The 18,621-nt window shown below is 38.9% G+C and overlaps 1 protein-coding gene and 1 non-coding gene across 6 annotated transcripts in view; one reads left to right on the forward strand and one right to left on the reverse strand.

Moving 5' to 3' along the window:
* The window catches only part of NINL (ninein like), a 184,330-nt gene that overhangs the window by 23,815 nt on the left and 141,894 nt on the right, over positions 1-18,621 (forward strand). The window lies entirely within an intron of this gene.
* Positions 12,331-12,437, reverse strand: LOC114037141. Its single transcript, XR_003568421.1, has one exon. It is a non-coding gene; the product is annotated as a U6 spliceosomal RNA (small nuclear RNA).

Consider the following 18,621-nt stretch of genomic DNA (forward strand, 5'->3'; position numbering starts at 1 on the left):
GATATCTTATTTGATCCTCACAACTCTGGAAGGCAGGTGCTTTTATGATTCCCATTTTACAATTGAAGAAATTGAAGCAGACAAAAGTTAAGTTACTTGCCCAAGGTCACATAAGAGTAAGAGTCTGAGGCTGAATTAATAATAATGATGACTGATATTTATATAGCTCCTACTATGTACCAGGCATTGTTCTCTAAGCATTTTACAATTATTATCTCGTTTGATCCTCATAATAACCCTACTTGGTAGGTGTTGTTATTATCTCTATTTTACAGTTAAGGAAATAAGATTAAGTGATTTGTTCAGGGTCACACAGCTAGTAAGAATCTGAGGCTGGATTTGAACTCAAGTCTTCTTGACTCTAACTCCACTTAGCTGTGTCCACCTAACTGTGCCACCTAGCTGCCTAGGAAGGCCTACCAAGGCAGAAAAAAATTTTGACTAAGTGCCCCACAGTGAGAAACAGCCTAGCTAGCGTGGTGAGGCTCATGATAAACGTTTTCCATTAAGTGTTGGTATTTTCTGGTCATGACAACTTAAAAAGTTGTCTACTGGAGCATGGAGAGATTATGATCTGCATTGGTAGAGAGAGTACCTTCAATGAGGCCTTAGGTCCTCGGTGCATTGAAGGAAGTTATTGATTTCCCGTAAATTCAATTCAGCATATACTTATTAAGCATCTAATGTGTTTGGGCAGAAAGGCACTTGGGGATTTCTAAAGTTTAGATAAGATGTGATACCAGGCCCAATGGACCATGACACACACACAATGAATGAATGGAAGAAAACTCATCAACTAAGCACTCATGTGCCAGACACTGTGCAAAGACCTGGAGATAAAATTCAAAAACCATCCTGCCTCTACCTTCAAGGAGTTTACCTTCTTATTTGGTGGAGACAGTTGGGAGTGATGAGAGCAAGAAGCATCTGGGGAATTGTAGGGATGGTAAGTTGATGATAGTGCAGTGATATCCCTTTCTAGAGACAGTGTTAGTATGAATGAATGGAAGAAAAAGCTTTTTAGAAGCACTTACTACTGCCAAGCACTGTGCTAAATGCTGGGGATGTGAATATAAAAGCAAAGGCCTTTTGGCCTCTGGGAGCTTATATTTTAATGGATCAGACAGCACAAATAAGGGAATGGTGGCCAGGGTGGGATATTTTGGTTTTGATAGTTACAGGGATGATGAATGGAGTTATAAGAGAGTTGCAGTGGAGAGAGGAGAGGGACTGCAATGGTATGTACAAAGCAGCCAGCAGAAGATGGCCAGGAGGCTAGAGGCAGCTAGGTGTCGCAATGGATAGAACACTGGCCCTGGAGTTAGGAGGACCTGAGTTCAAATGTGGCCTCAGATACTTGACTATGTGACCCTGGGCAAGTCACTTAGCCTCAATTGCCTTGCCCCCCAAAAAAAAGAAAGAAAGAAAAAAGAAGATAGGGAGTAAAATGAAACTGTAGAGAGTTGGTACTAATTAGTACATTAGATAGAGTGGGCACAGAGGCACTCACCAATCAGGACAGTGGGGCCCCAGGGAGAATTCTGGGAGTGAAAGGATTATCTCCAGTGCTTGGTATTTAGTCCAGATGGCAAGTGGTTAGTGAGAAGATGAGGAGTAAAATAGGATAGTATTTATAAGATTGCTAAGACCAGAGAAAGAAGTAGAGTAAGAAAGAGCAGGTAGGCAGCAAGGCAGATTACAAGATGGTCAGGGCAAATGATGAGAGGTAAAACATGGTACGTGGCCTGGGTGGGTTGTCTAGGCTTGGACTCGCTCACTCTCCAATCAAGAAGGCTGGGCTCAGGGTGGGAATTTCAAAATTAAGTAGATAAACTTTCCAAGTGACTGTTGACTTTTTTTTCCCCTGGCAATATGGTTTGGAAGTCTTGTTAGAAGTGGGGAGAAGTGGGGCCATGGCAGAGGCAGATGGCAAGAAAACCAGAGTAGATGGCTGTGCATATTGTGTATATGTGTAGATAATCACACACACAGCTATAATACATAGTAAGTACCAAAAGGAGGTGCAAACAAACTGTTTTGTTAAGTCTAGGGAGTTCGTGCTTAGTTCAGTTTGTCTGGAGTATTGAGTATATAGAAAGAGTCAACTAGTATTTATTAGAGTGGAATAAATGGTATGAAATAAAGCAGGGTGATTACAGTCTGTGGAAGGTCTTGAATTCTAAGCCAAAGGAGTTTGAGCTTTATTAATTTGGCAGTAGGAAGCCATTGAAAGTTTTTTTTTAATAGAGGAATAATGTATTGAAAGCTCCAAATAATGAAGATAAGTCTGGTGAAAGATAGATTTGAGAGGAGAGATAATGGACGTGGGAAAATCTGGTAGGAGGCCATTGCAGTTATTCAGATAAGTGGTCTGTAGTGGAGTACCTTATAGATCTTTCCATGGCTCTGTGACATCTTTGATGAAAGCATAGACGGCATGCTTGTCAGATTTGTAAGTAAGATAGGACTGGATGCATTGGGTGACAAGAGTCAGGATTCAGAGATCTTAGCAGGCTAGACTGATAGAATCTAATAAAGTGGAGTTTAATAGAAATAGAAATAGAAAGTCCCACTTGTACAATCACACAAGTAAGGGTTGGGGGAAATGTTCAAAGACAACAGATTGTGTGAAAGAAAGATCTAGAAGTTTTATTGGACTGCCAAATCAATGTGGGACAACAATGGGACATGACAGCCAAAAAAGCTAACATGTTTAGGGTACATTAAAGGATTGTGACCAAAATGAGGGAGGTGATAGACCTGCTGTATTTTGCTCTGGTCAAACCACACTTGGAGTATTGGGTTCAGTTCTGTGTAAGTGAAAGGGTAACCAGAAGAAGGTCACTAGGATGGTGAAGGTCCTGGAAGTCATACCTTACAAGGATTAGTTGGAGGAACTTGGGATGTTTATCCCAAGAGAAAGATGAAGAGAAGACTTTGGTAGGTAGGGTATGATAGCAGTCTCCAAGTGTTGGAAGGCCTTTCATGTGGAAAAGAAATTAGCCTTATTCGGCTTGGCTCCAGAAGGTCGAAGTAGGAGCAATAAATGATTTCAAGTTGCACAGAGGTAGATTTTTGGCTCTATGTAAGGGGAAAATTTCCCAACAATTAGAACTATCTTAAAAATGTTTTTAAAATTTAGAAAAATCTAAAAGTGGGATGGGCTGTCCTAGATAGTAGTAGGTTCATCTTTCCCAGATGTCAAGTGGATGCTAAATGATGCCTTGTTAGGGAGATTTAGAGGGGATTTCTGTTCAGGTGAATGTTGGACTAAATTACCTCTGAGGTCTTTATCACCTTTGCAATTCTGTGATCTTAAGGTAATGAGGGAGCGTGTACCAAGGAAGCAGCAGTGGGAAAGAATATGTAAAAATGGAAGTACAGTCCAATAATAATTAAGGAGCTATGAGAGATGAGGGTGACAGAAGAATCAAAGATAATGCCAAAGTGTCAGCCTGGGTCGGAGTTATCATCAACAGAAACGGTGAAGTCAGAAGCTGCAAGTTTAGGGGCAAAGATAAAGAACCTGTTTTTGAATGTGTTGAGTTTGAGTTAGTGTTATTCAAATGGTGGTGTACTGTAGAGAGTTGGACAAGTGAACGTGAAGCTTAGAAAGAAGACAGGGTGGGAAATCCAGATTTAAGAGTTATCAGCATAGAGGCTGATGCTTGAAGCTCTATAGGTGAATGAGATTTATAAGGGAGAGACGGCAGAAGAAGAAGAAAGGCTAAGCCTATAATTTCTGTTACTGGGTAGACTGAGGCTAGTGGAGCTCTTGTGGCTAAAGCAGATTGAATCTCTTTACTAAATTCAGCATTAATAAAGTGAGCCCTGGGAGGATGGGGTACCAGGTTGCTTAAGGAGGGGCAAATCAACCCTTGTCAGAATAGGTCAGAGCTCTGATCAGCAGTAGGAATATGCCCATGCATAGCTGCTTACTTCCGTTCTGGGTAAGATAGAGAGACACCCAGTTTTTGAAGAAGGGAGAGAGAGGATGAGGAGGAAGAGGAGACATAAACTCTATGTGTATTAAAAGGGACATTGTTTTGGCCTTTGCTTTGGAGACCTAGTGAAAACTGATAAAGAGCTAAGTTTTAAATTAGGGGGAAAACATTCCTCCCATGGAAATTATGGATAGATTTCTCTATTAGTATTGGTAACAGAAATAGAAATATGGAAGTGTCTCTCCAGATGTTGCCTACAAGCACTTAGAGTTGAAACATTGCCACATGTTTCTGAATTTGTCATCTGCTTTCACAGGAATGATCTAACCAGTGGTTCAATTTTAAAATTGCATTTTCAGTATTTATATTAGACCACAAATTTCCTCCTTAGAAACGGTTCTGATGATGATTTAAATTTCAGGGAAATGGGCATGGAAAATGAACAGGCATTTTTCTGGAGCCAAATCTCAATTTTTCCTTGGTAATAGAGTGTGGGGAAAAATGGATAACTGAAACAAATACATTTAATTCAATCCAGTTCAACAAACATTTATTAGGTATCTACTGTGTTGAAGGCACTATACCAGCTGAAGATAATGCAACAGCTTCAGCCTCTTTCAATAAATCTTTTACCAAAGCTGTGAACTAGTAGCAGTCAAATTGACAGAGTTGAATTTTATCTCTTTATTCCCCCTGTTCACAAAAGGTACAGTAGTCAGGGGAAAAGAGGGGGGACAAAAAGCAAAGGGCCTACATAAATCACAAACTAGGCGATCATGCCTGAATAATAAATTGTGTCAGATTTATTTCTTAAATAGTTATGCTCATGAGAAAGTACAGGGAAAACCCAGTCATCAACTTAAGGTAGGAGCACTTGATCTTGGTTCACGAGGTGACATTTCTAAACCGGATTAAGTTTTATTCTGAATCTGAAGCCTTGACACCAAGTTGTATCATTACTAGCTAGCACTTCATGGAATATAATGCACAAAACAGAAAGTCCTTAATTACCGAGTTTTCACTTAAGTATGATGAGAAAATGCTGTTCTTTCCCTAAGCGACATACAGGTTTTCCTCCTAAAAGAAGAACCAAAGTATGTGTCAGTATGTTTATTTTGAGTCATTCTGACCTGAAAGCACCCATGTCTACTCACAGCATCTGATTAATGGGATAAAAGTGCAGTCAGGCATGTAAACACGGAGGATTATGCATTATATTTCTTTTGGGAGATTTTTAACTTGAATGGAATGAGGACAGAATGAGAAAAGACTTAGGGGAAAATGGTCTTTCCACATTCTTCTCTTTCCATTTGATAGGTGTTGTGGGTCCTTAAGAAAGCCTATCTCTGTCTTTGTCTCTCATTGTCTCTGTCTCTCTCTATAGCTGTAATGTGATCTTTTCTCTCTTTTCCCCTCCCTTTTTGAAAGCTAAAAACATTCTATGGGGCATGAATGTGTGAGAGGGAGAAAGATAATGGGGGAGGGAGGAAGGGGAGAGAGAGAGAGAGAGAGAGAGATCACATTACAGATATACAGAGTTTCTAGTATTCTCTGTTACTTTTTCTGCTTTCCCTCTCTGCCCTGAATTTATTTCTGGTTTATTTTATGATTCTTTTGGTGATGTGTTTCCCCTCTTGGAGGCATATTTTAAGACTGAGTTCTGTTCAGGAATCTCTGAGGTAGTCTTGTAAATGTTGTCATTTGGTTTCAGAGTCTAACCTGACTGTTCTGTTTATGTATGGAAAAGATCTCTCACTGTCTTTGTCTCTCTCTTCTCCCTCCTGTCTCTGTCTCTGTCTCTGTCTGTCTCTCTCAAAGTGCTTTAAATTTGTTCAATGTCATTATCCTGAAAGTGGTTGAAAAGAATGATAGAAATGGAGTTAAAGAAGAATTTTATGTTCTGGGCTTAGTGATAATAATGTGTTGTTTCCAATTGCATTTAAGAGTGACTTCTGAGCCACAATGGAACATGCTTTGGTATCACTGGTTTTTGAAAGGAATTTGCCTTGAGTAGCAAGTACTGAGTTTCATCATCCTGACTATGCCAGCATTTGCTCTTGGGTAAGAATGATGATCATATGTTTCTATTTTTCCAAAAATGAGACAGAAGGATAGAGAGAGATACAGAGAGACAGGGAAGAGAGAGAAGAGACAAAGGCTTTAGCATTTGGGTAAACCAGGACAGGCTCCTACAGAAGGTGACATTTGATCTTAGTCAATTAATCAACAAACATTTATTAAGCACCTACTGTATTAAGGCTAGATACAAAGAAAGGCAAAAACATAGTCTTCACCTTCAGCAATCTCACATTCCAATGAGGGAGACAACATGCAAACAATTATGTACATACAAGGGATGTGTGTGTGTGTGTGTGTATGTGTGTATATATACATATATGTATACACACACACATATAGTAAATGGGTGGTAATCTTAGAGGGAAGGCACTAGCAGTGTGACAAGGTGGGAGGGGGTGACTCAGAAAGGCCTTTTACAGAAGGTGGACTCAGCAGACTCTAGAAGTGGTGGTGAAGAGGTGAACATTTCAACCATAGGGGACAGCCACTGGAAATGCAAAGAGTCAGGAGACAGATTGTCTAGTTAAGTAAGTAGGCCGGTATTCCTGGGTCATAAAATACTGGAGTGTAAGACTGGAAATATAGGAAAAGACCAGATTGTGAAGGGGAAGTCCAACAGGGTTTTATGTTTTATTCTTAGAGCTAATAGGGAACCAGTGGAATTTATTGAGAGAGAGAGAGAGAGAGAGAGTGTGTGTGTGTGTGTGTGTGTGTGTGTGTGTGTGTAAGTGAGAGAGAGAGAGTGTGAGAGAGAGAGAGATGGTTAGATTATTCTAGAAAAATCACTTTGATAGCTGAATGGAGGATGGACTGGAGTGAAAAGAGACAATGCAGGGAGACCAATCAGAAGGCAATTGCAGTAGTTCAGGCTTGAGGTGATGAGAGAGGACCTGTACCAGGGTAGCAGCTGTGTGAGAGAGGAGGTATATGTGAAAATTGTTGTGAAGGCATAAATGGCAAGACTTGACAATGGAATGGATATGTGGGGCTGGTACAAGTGAAGGGTTTTGGGTGACACCTAGGTTATAAGCATAGATGACTGGGAGGACAGTAGTACCCTTGACAGTAATCCAGAAACTGGAAAGGGGGGAGGGCTTGGGAGGAAAGATAATGAGTTCAGTTCTCTAAGTGTTTGGAATGTCTGCAGGCTATTTTATTTGAGATGTCAAAAAGGCAGTTGGTGATATGAAACTGGAGGGTAGGAGAGAGGTTCATGCCAGTTATTATAGCTGAGAATTATCTATAGAGAGATGATAATTGAACCCATGGAAGTTGATGAGATCACCAAGTGAGAAAGAGAGAAGAAAGCTCAGGACAAAGTCCTAGTGGACACTCATAGTGGGTAAAACCTGAGTTAAGATACAGCAAAGAGACCGAGAAGGAGCAGTCAGACAGGTGGGATGAGAACCAGGAGAGAATGGGATCGAGAAAACCTATAGAGAAGAAAGTATCAAGAAGAAGGTGATAGTGTCAAAAGTTCTGTAGAGGGGTCAAGAAGGATGAATATTGTGAAAAGGCTAATAGACTTGGCCATTAAGACATTGGTGGTAGAGAGCAGTTTCAGGTGAAAGATAAGGATAGAAGTAGGATTGTAGAGGGTTTAAAAGAAAGTTGAGAGGAAAGGAAATGGAGGCAAGAAGGAGGGATCTAGGACAATAGATAATAGGACGGTTGGTTAAAGTGAGGGTTTTTTAAGGATGAGGGAGACAAAGGTGTGTTTATAGGTAGCAAGGAATCAGTCAGTGGATAGAGATTGAGGAGAGATTAAAAGCTAATGTTTCTATAGTGCTTACTATGTGTCAGGCATTGTGCTAAGCACTGTACAATTATTATGTTATTTGATTCTCACAACAACCCTGAAAGGTGGGTGCTATTTTACATATTAGCAAACTGAGGCAAATAAAAGTTAAAGTGATTTGCCCATGGTCTCACAGATAGTAAGTGTCTGAAGCTGGATATGAACTCAGGTCTTCCTGACTGTCCTGGTAGGGATGATCGTGGGGACATTCTGGTGGAGAAGATGGGATAAAATGAGATCAAAGCAGCATATAAAGGGGTCTACCTTGGGAAAGAGAAGAGCCACTTCCTCATGTGAGACAAGGATGATGGAGGGAGTGGTTGAAGAGATCTGAATGATGTGAGATGAGGAGGAGAAAAGAAAGAGCTCTGCATGAATGGTCCCAGATTTGTTTGTTAAATATGAGGCAAGGCCCTTAGCTGAGAGGATGTAAAGGGAGGCTTGCAGAGGGATGAAAAGGTTTGGAAGAGCCACTGGATGAGTAGAAGAGTGAATCTGTTTGGGAGGTTATTAAAGGAAACCAGACTCTTTTTTTTTTTTTTTGGGCTAGTCAGTGGGGTTAAGTGACTTGCTCAGGGTCACACAGTTAGTAAGTGTTGAGCGTCTGAGGCCGAATTTGAACTGAGGTCTTTCTGACTCTAAGACTGGTGCTCTATTCACTGCGCCACCTAACTGCCCCAAAACCAGACTTTTTAAGAGACATAGGTGAGGAGGGAGAACAGTCCAGGCACAGGAGAGAAACAAAGGGGTGTTATAAAGCTCAAATGGGATTATCTGTGTAAAGTATTTTGCAAACTTTAAAGCACTATATGAATACTAGTTTTTATGATTATTAGCCTCAAAATGAGTCAGTAGGCCTCTAGTCTGGTGCACTGCACTCCTGGTGAACTCAAAGTTCAGATCAAATGAGATAATATTTGTAAGGTATTTGGCACAGTGCCTAGCATGTAGTAGGCACTTAATAAATGCTTATTCCCTTTCCTTCCTTCCCCTCAAGCAGTGTTTACAGAGAAATATAGTCATGGGCTGGTAAATGTTTAATTGGCCTCTTCTGAAAAAAAATGTACTTTTTAAAACAGTTTAATCCGAATTATTAATTTATTCTTGTCTAGGCAATCAATAAAACAGTAAATCAAGCCCTAATTTGTAGAGGTTGGTGATTTCTAAAGTGTCAGTACACTGAAAATTTAACAGTTAGGCCAGTCTCAGGCACACCACTGGGGACAATCAATATGAAGGGACAGAGACAGGTGATAGAATAGTGGGCAAATGTAACTAGAACATGCATGTGTAGAAGAGAATTATAGTGTAAGAAGAGTGGAAAGATAAGAAGAGGGATAGGAAGATCTTTAAATGCTAAAGAGAGGACTTTATTTGATCCTGGAGGTGATAAAGACCAGTTGGGGGTAGGGTGAGAGTGATATGGTCAGAAGTAAACTTTAGGAAGAACACTTTGGCAGCTGAGTGGAGGATAGATTGGAGCGTGGATAGATCTGAGGCAGGGAGACCAATGGAAGACTATTGAAATAGCCAAAGAAAGGTTTCAAGGGCTTGAATTAGGCTGTGTGAGTAGAGAGTTTGGGATGTGTAAAAGAGATGTTATGAAGAAACAACAAATCTTGGCAACAGATTGGATGGATGGACATGTTAAATGAGTGTGAGTAATGAGACTGGAATTACACTAAGTATGTTAGCTTTGTTGACCTCCAGGAGATGGTAGTGCCTTCTGCTATAATAGGAAAATTGGGAAGGGAGAAAGGTTTGGGGAAAGGTGATGAGTTCTGTTTTGGACATGTTAAGTTTAAGATGCCTAAAGAACATCTAGTTTGAAATGTCTGAAAGGTAGTTGGTAATGTGAAGTGGGACTCAGGAGAGAGATTAGGGCTGGGAAAATCATCTTCAAAGAGATGATAATTAAATCTCTGGGAGCTAATGAGATCACCAAATGAGAAAGTATAGAGAGAAAAGAGGGCCCAGGACAGAGTTTTCGCAGTCACTTACAGTTAGTGGGCAGGACTGAGAGGAAGATCCAGCAAAGGAGGCTGAGAAGGAGCAGTCAGGTAGGTAGGAGGAAAACCAGGAAGTTAGGAAAACCCAGAGAGGAAGAGGACAACAGTATCAAATACTGCAGAGATCGTGAAGAATGAGGACTGAGAACACTGGACTCGGCAATTAAGAGATTATTGGTAACTTTGGAGAAAGTAGTTTCCATTCAATGAACCACGTTGCAGAGAGTTCAGAAGACGATGAAAGGAAGGGAAGTAGCAGCATCAAATATAGATGGCTTTTTGACATTTAGCTGAGAAGAATTAGAGAGATGTGGACAAATGGCCAGTGGGAGAGGTAGGATCAAGAGAGGGGGTTTGATAGATCAGGGAGATAGGGTGTTTGATAACGTCAGGGAAGCAACCAGTTGATAGGAAGAGATTGAAAATTAGAGAGAGAAGGGGGATGATAGTGAGGACAGTCTGCTGGAAAAGACAGAGTACACTGGAATCACCTATAATGGAATGCTTACCGTCTCAGGGAAGGAGGAAGGGAGAGAGGAGGGATAGAATTTGGAACTCAAAACTTTAAAAAAAAAAGTTTAAAAAATTTATTTTAACATGTAATTGGGGGAAAATATTATTTAAAAAAGACCAAAAAAAAAAAAGAGTACACTAGAGGGTTTGGCCTTTGCAAGGAGAAGAACCAACTTATCATCAGAGACTGGCGTGAATGAGGAAATAGCGGAGGATGATGTTAAGAGGATGTGAAAAGAGGGAAGTTCTAAATGAATGGCCTTAATTTTTTTCCAGCAAAGTATGAGTGTTGGGCCTGGAGTCAGGAAGACCTGAATTCAAATTCAACTTAAGACACTTACTAACTTTGTGACTCTGGGTAAGTCACTTAACCCTGTTTGCCTCAATTTCCTCATTTGTAAAGTGGGCTGGAGAAGGAAATGGCAAACTACTCCAGTATCTTTGCCAAGAAAATCCTAAATGAGGTCACGGAGTTGGACACGACTGAAACTACAACAACAATCTATTTTTCATTCATAATTATTTGTTTGAATAGTTCAGGATTGAGTTGTTTTAATTGTAGAAATAGGGAAAGCTTAGGATTCATCCTCCCAACTTGGATGAGCAAGTCAGTTCCTCAGAGTGGCTGCTACTCCCCTCAGAATTCTAGGTGACCATAACCTTTTCTTATTATTCTTTATTTTAACTATTTACTAATACTGTTCTTTGCTCTAAGAAGTGATCTGATGATACACAAACAATTGATTCAGAGAAGATTCACATCAGTAACATGTCTTTTCCAGTTTTTTAAAATAGAGAGTGAACTCAGAGTACAATTTTTTTTGGAGATGGCCAATGCAGGAATTCATTTTGCTCGACTGTACATGTTTGTAACAAAGGTTTTGTATTTCTTGCTTTCTCAATTTAAGGGGGAGATAAGGTGGGGAAGGAGAGAATGTGAATCTGAAAATAAAATAAAATTTAATTAAAAATATAATGAGTTTCATTTTGTGTCATATTTAGTGCTTAAAATATCCTGTACCTACCAGTCCTTGAGAAGGATATTGGTGAAATAAAAGTGAGCTTCTATATCATCTACAAGTCTTTGGATTCTCTCATTCCTTTTTTCTGATACATGCTTTCTGATATATTTCTCATTATCCTGATCAATTAGTACCTTTGCATTCAAGTCACTGAGGATCCAAGTATATGTTGATTTGACTTAGAGTCTCTTACTGAGTTGTTTGTAGAATTTCTCTATTTTTTCATGCTCTCTAACTGGTTGATATAAACTGCAATTATTTTCATAATTTTTTTTGGTAGATACTTACTATGAGCATTGCAATATGAGATGACCAAATGTTCCATGAAATAGCGTTCTTTATTTTATCTAAGTTATTTGGTAAGGAATGTCTTGCTGTTGTGTACTGCATGATTCATTGGTAATTAATTACTTAAGAAATTAAATAATTTTGAAGGAATTTTGTGTTTATTTATTTATTTTTTTTTTAGTTTTCAGAACAGTTTATTTAGAACAAATAAGGCCAATGCTGGATAAAGAACAATCCAAATATCAAAGAATCATCTTCGATTTCAAAGATCCCTCCAACTGCTTCACACATATACAGATAAGGGACCTGGGCCTATTACATACAACCAGATATGACAACAGCACATTTCAAGACAGAACTTAGATCTGTGTCAAAGTCCTCTGGTAGAAAAAGTTAAAGCTACTTCTTGGGCTTGCATATCACACCCATGGTGTGAGCTTTCCCTTCCTGCGTGGCTGTAGGGAAGGAAGCAGACAGGAGTGTTTTCTCCCTAAACACGCAACTGAACGTAGAACCCCATGACAAATGAACGCAATCGGACAATGTGCCACTTGAAACAGAAGTGGTGGTCGGTGTTCTTGTAGCTAATGATAAACATGTGGATTCAGAAGCATAGAATATCACAGCTGGAAGGAACATTAAGCTCTGGTCCAACCACCTCGTTTTACAGATGAGGAAAAAATATGAAACACTTCATGAATTTGCGTGTCATCCTTGCTCAGGGGCCATGCTAATCTTCTCTGTATCGTTCCAATTTTAGTATATGTGCTGCCGAAGCAAGCACAGGAATTTTGTGTTTAAACCCAGAAAACATACCCTACAATATTCCTAAATATATTCTTCTAAGTACTTTTATGTATTACTATTTTAAAAAATTGTTTGAAAATCCTTTCCCTCTCCACTCCACCCCCAATAAAACCAGAAAAATGCAATTCTTGTAACAAATAAGTATAATCTGCACATTTGCTCAGTCCAAAAATATAGATCTCATTTTGCACCTTGAATCTGGCACTCTTGGGTCAGGATGTAGGTGGCACGCATCATCAAGTAGAACTATTTCTTTAAGTGCATCCTAATTTTTTAAATAACCATCGACATTCCATCTCATTCAAATTTTCCATAGACATTGAGTCACTATTTTTTTTTCTTCATTCTTCTTTATGGAGACAACAGCAACAACATGAATAACTTTTCAGTATTTTATAACTTCTGTTGCACTTTTATAGCCCTTTGGGGGAATATTTGACTAAATGATGCTGCAAACTTTAGGGCATGGGATGCATATCCTTTACATAAATATGGGTATATCTATGCATCATCGTCTCCCTTGCTCCTTCTGTATTACTTGTATTGTCACTCAGGCAAGTAATGAATGCATGTAGGTATTTTAATGATCTATCTGATCAGGTACTTTGTTTTATGTAAAAAAAATTATGAAAATTTTTTGGAAATAATTTTTGTGGGATGTCAGGACCCTGGGAACATTATTGAATCGTATAATGTTAAAATTCAGAGGAACCTTAGAGATCATCTAATCCAGTGGTTCTTAATCTGGGCTCCATAAGCTTTTTTTTTAAATAACTATTTCAATATAATTGGTTTCCTTTGTAATCCTATATTTTATTTTATGTATTTAAAAACAGTCTAGTAATACTTCAGAAATAAATAAATGAATAAATGAATGAATGAATGAATAAATAAATAAATGAATGAATGAATGGATGAATGAATGAATGAATGAATGAATGAACCAAACTTAAGTTTCACCGGGTTGCTAAATGGGTCCATGACACACAAAAGGGGAAGAATCCCTGATTTATTTTTTCTCTACTTTAACTTGCTTTCATTTTCTGATAAATGAATTTTGCAATTAAAAAAAAGGTGCTTCAAGCCCTTCACTTGACAAACTACTTTATTGGCCTAGAGAGGTTAAATAATATGCTAAATAAAAGAATACCATAGTGGTGCTAGGACCTATAACACCTAGTTCATTGTTCCATCTATCATACCAGATTGGATGTAAGCTGACCTTTTTCCTCATAAGCATTTTATTCATCATTACCAAAAACAAAATTTATCATACCTCCTCTCTCTAATTTTTTCAATTAAAAAAAGCTTTTCTGAATTTTCCACTTTTTTCAAGGTCTTGCTTCCTGATTCTAATTAGGCTATCCATTTAAACTCTTAGGATAATGTTTTCTTTCAAACTCTCATAAAAACTGGACAGGGGTATGTTGGTAAGTGTTTAACAACCAGCCCTTGGAGGGTGGTGGTACAGGACACATTTTTAAGTTTAGTCTGCATTATTAACATTTTCTCTTTCTTAAGCCTAGACAATCAACAAAACAATCAAGCCTTGATTTGGAGCTTTTGCTAGCTGAAAATTTAACAGTTGACTCTCTAGCTGGTTTGAGTTGGCTCTGGCATACAGCTGCAAGAAGTGGGTATGTGCTTCTGTAAATTGTGCATGGGAGAGTAATTCCCACGTGGGCATATTTTATGCACTTCTTTGTACTTTGTAAGCATGACACACTTTGAGAGGAGTAGTTGGTAGTTTGGAAGTACAGTGGTTTTTACTTTTTTATAGGGCAGCAGGAAATCTTGGAAGGGTTAATCTTTGACTGTAGAGGTGTGTACGTTGCTCCATATATCTACCAGCAGCGGAAAGATAGTGCTTTGAAATTATTTGGAAAAACTCTCAGGTGGTCATTTACTTTTAGTATAGTGGAAATAGCAGTGGAATTAGTATCAGAAGTCCTGGGTTCCAATCTCTACTTCTGTCATGTTTTAACTTTATGACCTTAGGCTTTTCTTTGAACCACCCTGAATCTCTGTCTCTCCATCTGTCATTCCACCCACAGAGCTTTCCTTACCTGGTTGTTGTAAGGATCAAATGAGATGTTGTATGGGAAATTGGTGTAAAGTACTAGACACAGAGAATGTATGATTCCTGTTTCTTCTCCATTGAGTAAGGAAAGCCGTGAGACAGGTTGAATAGCAATGAATGGTGGTGGGATTAAAAGTAATTTACTTTGATGACTCTGACCAATGCCCCCTAATGAACCATTCATAGTCTCCTCAGTTATTGGAACTCTGGTTAGGTTCACTAATAACTCACTAATAATCCCTTTTTCACACACATGTTACAGTGCTGGACTTTGAGTCAGAAAGACCTAGGTTCATATGTCATCTCAGATAATTACTAGTTTTGTGACTTGTGCAAATCATTTAACATTTCTGAGCTTCAGTCTCCTCATAGGAGAACTGGGGGGAGTAATAGCACCTACCTCTGAGGTGGTTGAGAGGATTGAATGAGATAATGTGTGTAAAGTGCTTGACAACCTTAAAGCTATACATACATAAATATTAGCAGCTATTTTACATCTAGAGTAGAGATTCTTAACCTGGGGTCCACAGAGATAAAGGGGTCTGGAGATAGATTTCAGGGGGCCCATGAACTTGGGTGGGAAAAAAAATTATATCTTTATTTTATAATAAACTCTAACTGAAATTTAGTATTTCTTTCCATTATGAATGTAAGCAACAAACCAGTATATTGAGCAGGGAACCACAACAGGCTTCACCAGACTGTTAAAGGGGATCATGACATAAAGAAGGTTAAGAGGTCATGCGGTCCAACCCCTCATTTTTCAGATGAGCAAACTGTGGCTCATAGGTTAAATGATTTACCCAAGGTAATACAAGATAGAAACCTTAGGTAGAACTGAACCTGGGTAGCTAGGTGGTACAGTGGATAGAATGCCAGGCCTGGAGTTAGGAAGACCTGAGTTCAAATACGACCTTATTTACTAGCTGTGTGATCCTGGGCAAGTCACTTAACCCTGTTTGCCTCAGTTTCCTTATCTGTCAAATGAGCTGGAGACAATGGCAAACCACTCCAGTATCTCTGCCAAGAATACCCCAAATGGGGTCAGGAAGAATGGGACACAATCGAAATAACTGAACAACAACAAGAACTGAACCCAGGTCCTCAGCGTCCAGAGCCAGGGCTCTTTCCATAATGCCATGCAGCATCCAGGTCTGCCAACACACTAGTTATGTCACCTTGCATAAGTCTCTTAACTTTGGTGGGCCTCAGTCTCCCCATCTGTAAAATGAGGGAGTTATACTAGATCAGAGGTGGGGAACCTGTGGCCTTTTATTAAGGGAATTTGTTCTGCGAAGTTTGGATTCAAAGGGCTGCACTTTAGGACCTAGAGGGCCACATGTGGTCTCGAGGCTGCAGGTTCCACACCCCTATACTAGATGGATCCTGACCTTCCTTCCAACTCAACATCGGATGCTTCCACAAAGGCTAATCAGGTGGCTGCTGTAATGAAATTGGCATTTGATGACAAATGACTCAGTTTAATTTAATTCATTGAAGGCTGTTTTAGAATTACCCTGCTTATGCCTATGAAAGTCTTTCTATTGTCATTAAAAATGTATGCTGTGGCAAGTGGCTTCTGTAATATCAAATGTATATTTATAAATGCCTTTTAGAAAGGGGAAAATCATTGGTGCAGGCACTTCTCATCCAAATGTGTTGGCATGCATTAATTAGCTAGCCATGGATTGTGACAGCAATAATAATAGCTTAAGTTTTATGGCATTTTTAAAAAGCACTTTTAGAAGGATATGAACAGGCAGTTTTTTGATGAAGAAATCCAAACAATTTATAGTCATGTGAAAAAAAATGCTCTAAATCGTTATTGATTAGAGAGATGCAAATTAAAACAACCTGGAGGTATCATTTTACATCTATCAGATTGGCTAAAATGACTGAAGAGGAAAGCGACAAATGTTGCAAGGGATATAGAAAAACTGGGACACTAATTCATTGTTGGTAGAACTGTGAACTGATCTAACCATTTTGGAGAGCAATCTGGAATTATGCCCAAAGAGTTATTTAACTTCTTATACCCTTTGACTAACAATACTACTACTAGGTCTGTTTTCAAAGATGATTAGGGAAAAAGGAGAAAAGAACCTGTAATATATTCTAAAATATTTATAGCAGCTCTCTGTGGTGGCAAAGAACAGGAAATTGTGGGGATAACTGGCAGTTGGAGAATGGCTGAACAAGTTATACTGTATGATTGTGATGGAATACTACTGTGCTCTAACAAATGATGAACTTAGAAAACCATGGATCGACTTGCATGAAATAATGAAGAGCGAAATGAGTAGAACCAAGAGAATGTTGTATACAGTAACAGCAATATTGTTTTGAGAAAAACTGAGTGACTAAGTCATTTTGACTATTATAAATACCCACATTAAATACAAAGGACCTATGAAGGAAGGTGCTATCTGCATCCAGAGAAAGAACTGATAAGGGACAGCTAACCAGCCCTGGAGTAAGGAGGACCTGAGTTTAAATCTGGCCTCAGATACTTGATACTATCTGTGTGACCCTAGACAAGTTACTTAACCCCAATTACCTCACACACACGCACAAAAGAAAGAACTTATAAATAGTAGTATGTATAGAATGATTTTACATATACATACATATTGATGTCTAATGGTAGCCATCTCTAAGGAGAGGGAAGAAAAAAAAAGTTACACGATAACTTTATTACATATTTAAAAGGAATAGCAAGTTGTATGCAATAAATTTGCAGTTTCATGTGCAATCATTTTTTTCCTATTCCACTATGTTATGGAAATGCTTGTTTTATTTCTTAAGTTCAGAATAAAATAAAATTTAAAAAAAAAGAAAAGAAACTTTAAAAAATACATTATCTTAGGCAGCTAGGTGGTGCAGTGGATAGAGCACCGGCCCTGAAGTCAGGAGGACCTGAGTTCAAATCCGGCCTCAGACCAAACACTTGTTACTTACTAGCTGTGTGACCCTGGGCAAGTCACTTAACCCCAATTGCCTAAAAAAAAAAATACATTATCTTATATGATCCTTGCAACCACACTTCAGATATGTACTTCAAGTCAATGTCTTACCTCCTTCCATTTCAAAGCTAAGGAAACCAAGTTTGAGAGAATAAATAAGTGGGTGGGAGTCTCAAAGCAGGAAAGTGTCAGAGGCAGGATGTAAACTGATCTTTCTCTTGACCAAAGTCCACCATTCTTTCCATATTGCCTCCTTTCATCCACAGAGACTCAGAATTTCTAATATACAACAATTTAAGATGACATCCTCATTTTTCCAGATAAAGCAAATACAAACCCAGAATGCCTCCTTGTAGGCCTGTTAATTCTAGGTGAGCTGGGTTTACATAGTGACCCATTTAGAAGTGGTTTCAAATGTCTGCTGTTAAGTATCTCTGATGTGCCAACACTCCTCGGCTTCCTAAACTGAGGAATACAGAGGGCAGGCATCTCTCCTGCTGCCCCTCAGTACAATGTGAGTTGCTACGGTGCACAGATTAAATTCCCTCATTACTGTGCATAAATTAAGAGCAAACAAACACCTTGCTGTGTGAATCCTCCGTAGGGCTGCATTGCAGAGTAATATAAAGTAAGCTCTTGTATATCTGGATGACCAACCAGTTTGTTTGGAGGTGTGCTTTACTCCCCAGGATAAGGGGGAAAGCTTGATTTACCTGGTTGAAAATGTCTTGGTCATACTTTCAAATTTAATCAAATAATCTCGTAAAGGCCTCATTGTTTTAACAAGCAGGCAAGAAAGGAAGCAAGCAAGCAGGCAAGCAAGTTTTCTTCCTCTCTGCAGTTTGCTCAGAGAAAGCTGAACTACTTACTTAGCAAGGCATTGGCGGGGAGGGGGAATGGAGTGAGAATTCCCTTCTTAACACACACTTCAGAGTGATTTTGCTCTATTAGTATTTGGTGCACGTGTGAGGAATCCTGAGGAGGATTAAATAATTTAGATTAGATGAAAAGGAAATTGAAGAAGCTTCTCTGCTGCCCAAATATGTGGTAAATTTTATTATTTATAAGAATAAGCAAAAAGTGATCCCAGGAAAGAAAATAGTATAAGTAGGTTTAGT

The sequence above is a fragment of the Vombatus ursinus genome, unplaced genomic scaffold, assembly GCF_900497805.2.
Source record: "Vombatus ursinus unplaced genomic scaffold, bare-nosed wombat genome assembly UNPS02010219.1, whole genome shotgun sequence".
In the NCBI taxonomy this organism is placed as follows: Eukaryota; Metazoa; Chordata; class Mammalia; order Diprotodontia; family Vombatidae; genus Vombatus; species Vombatus ursinus.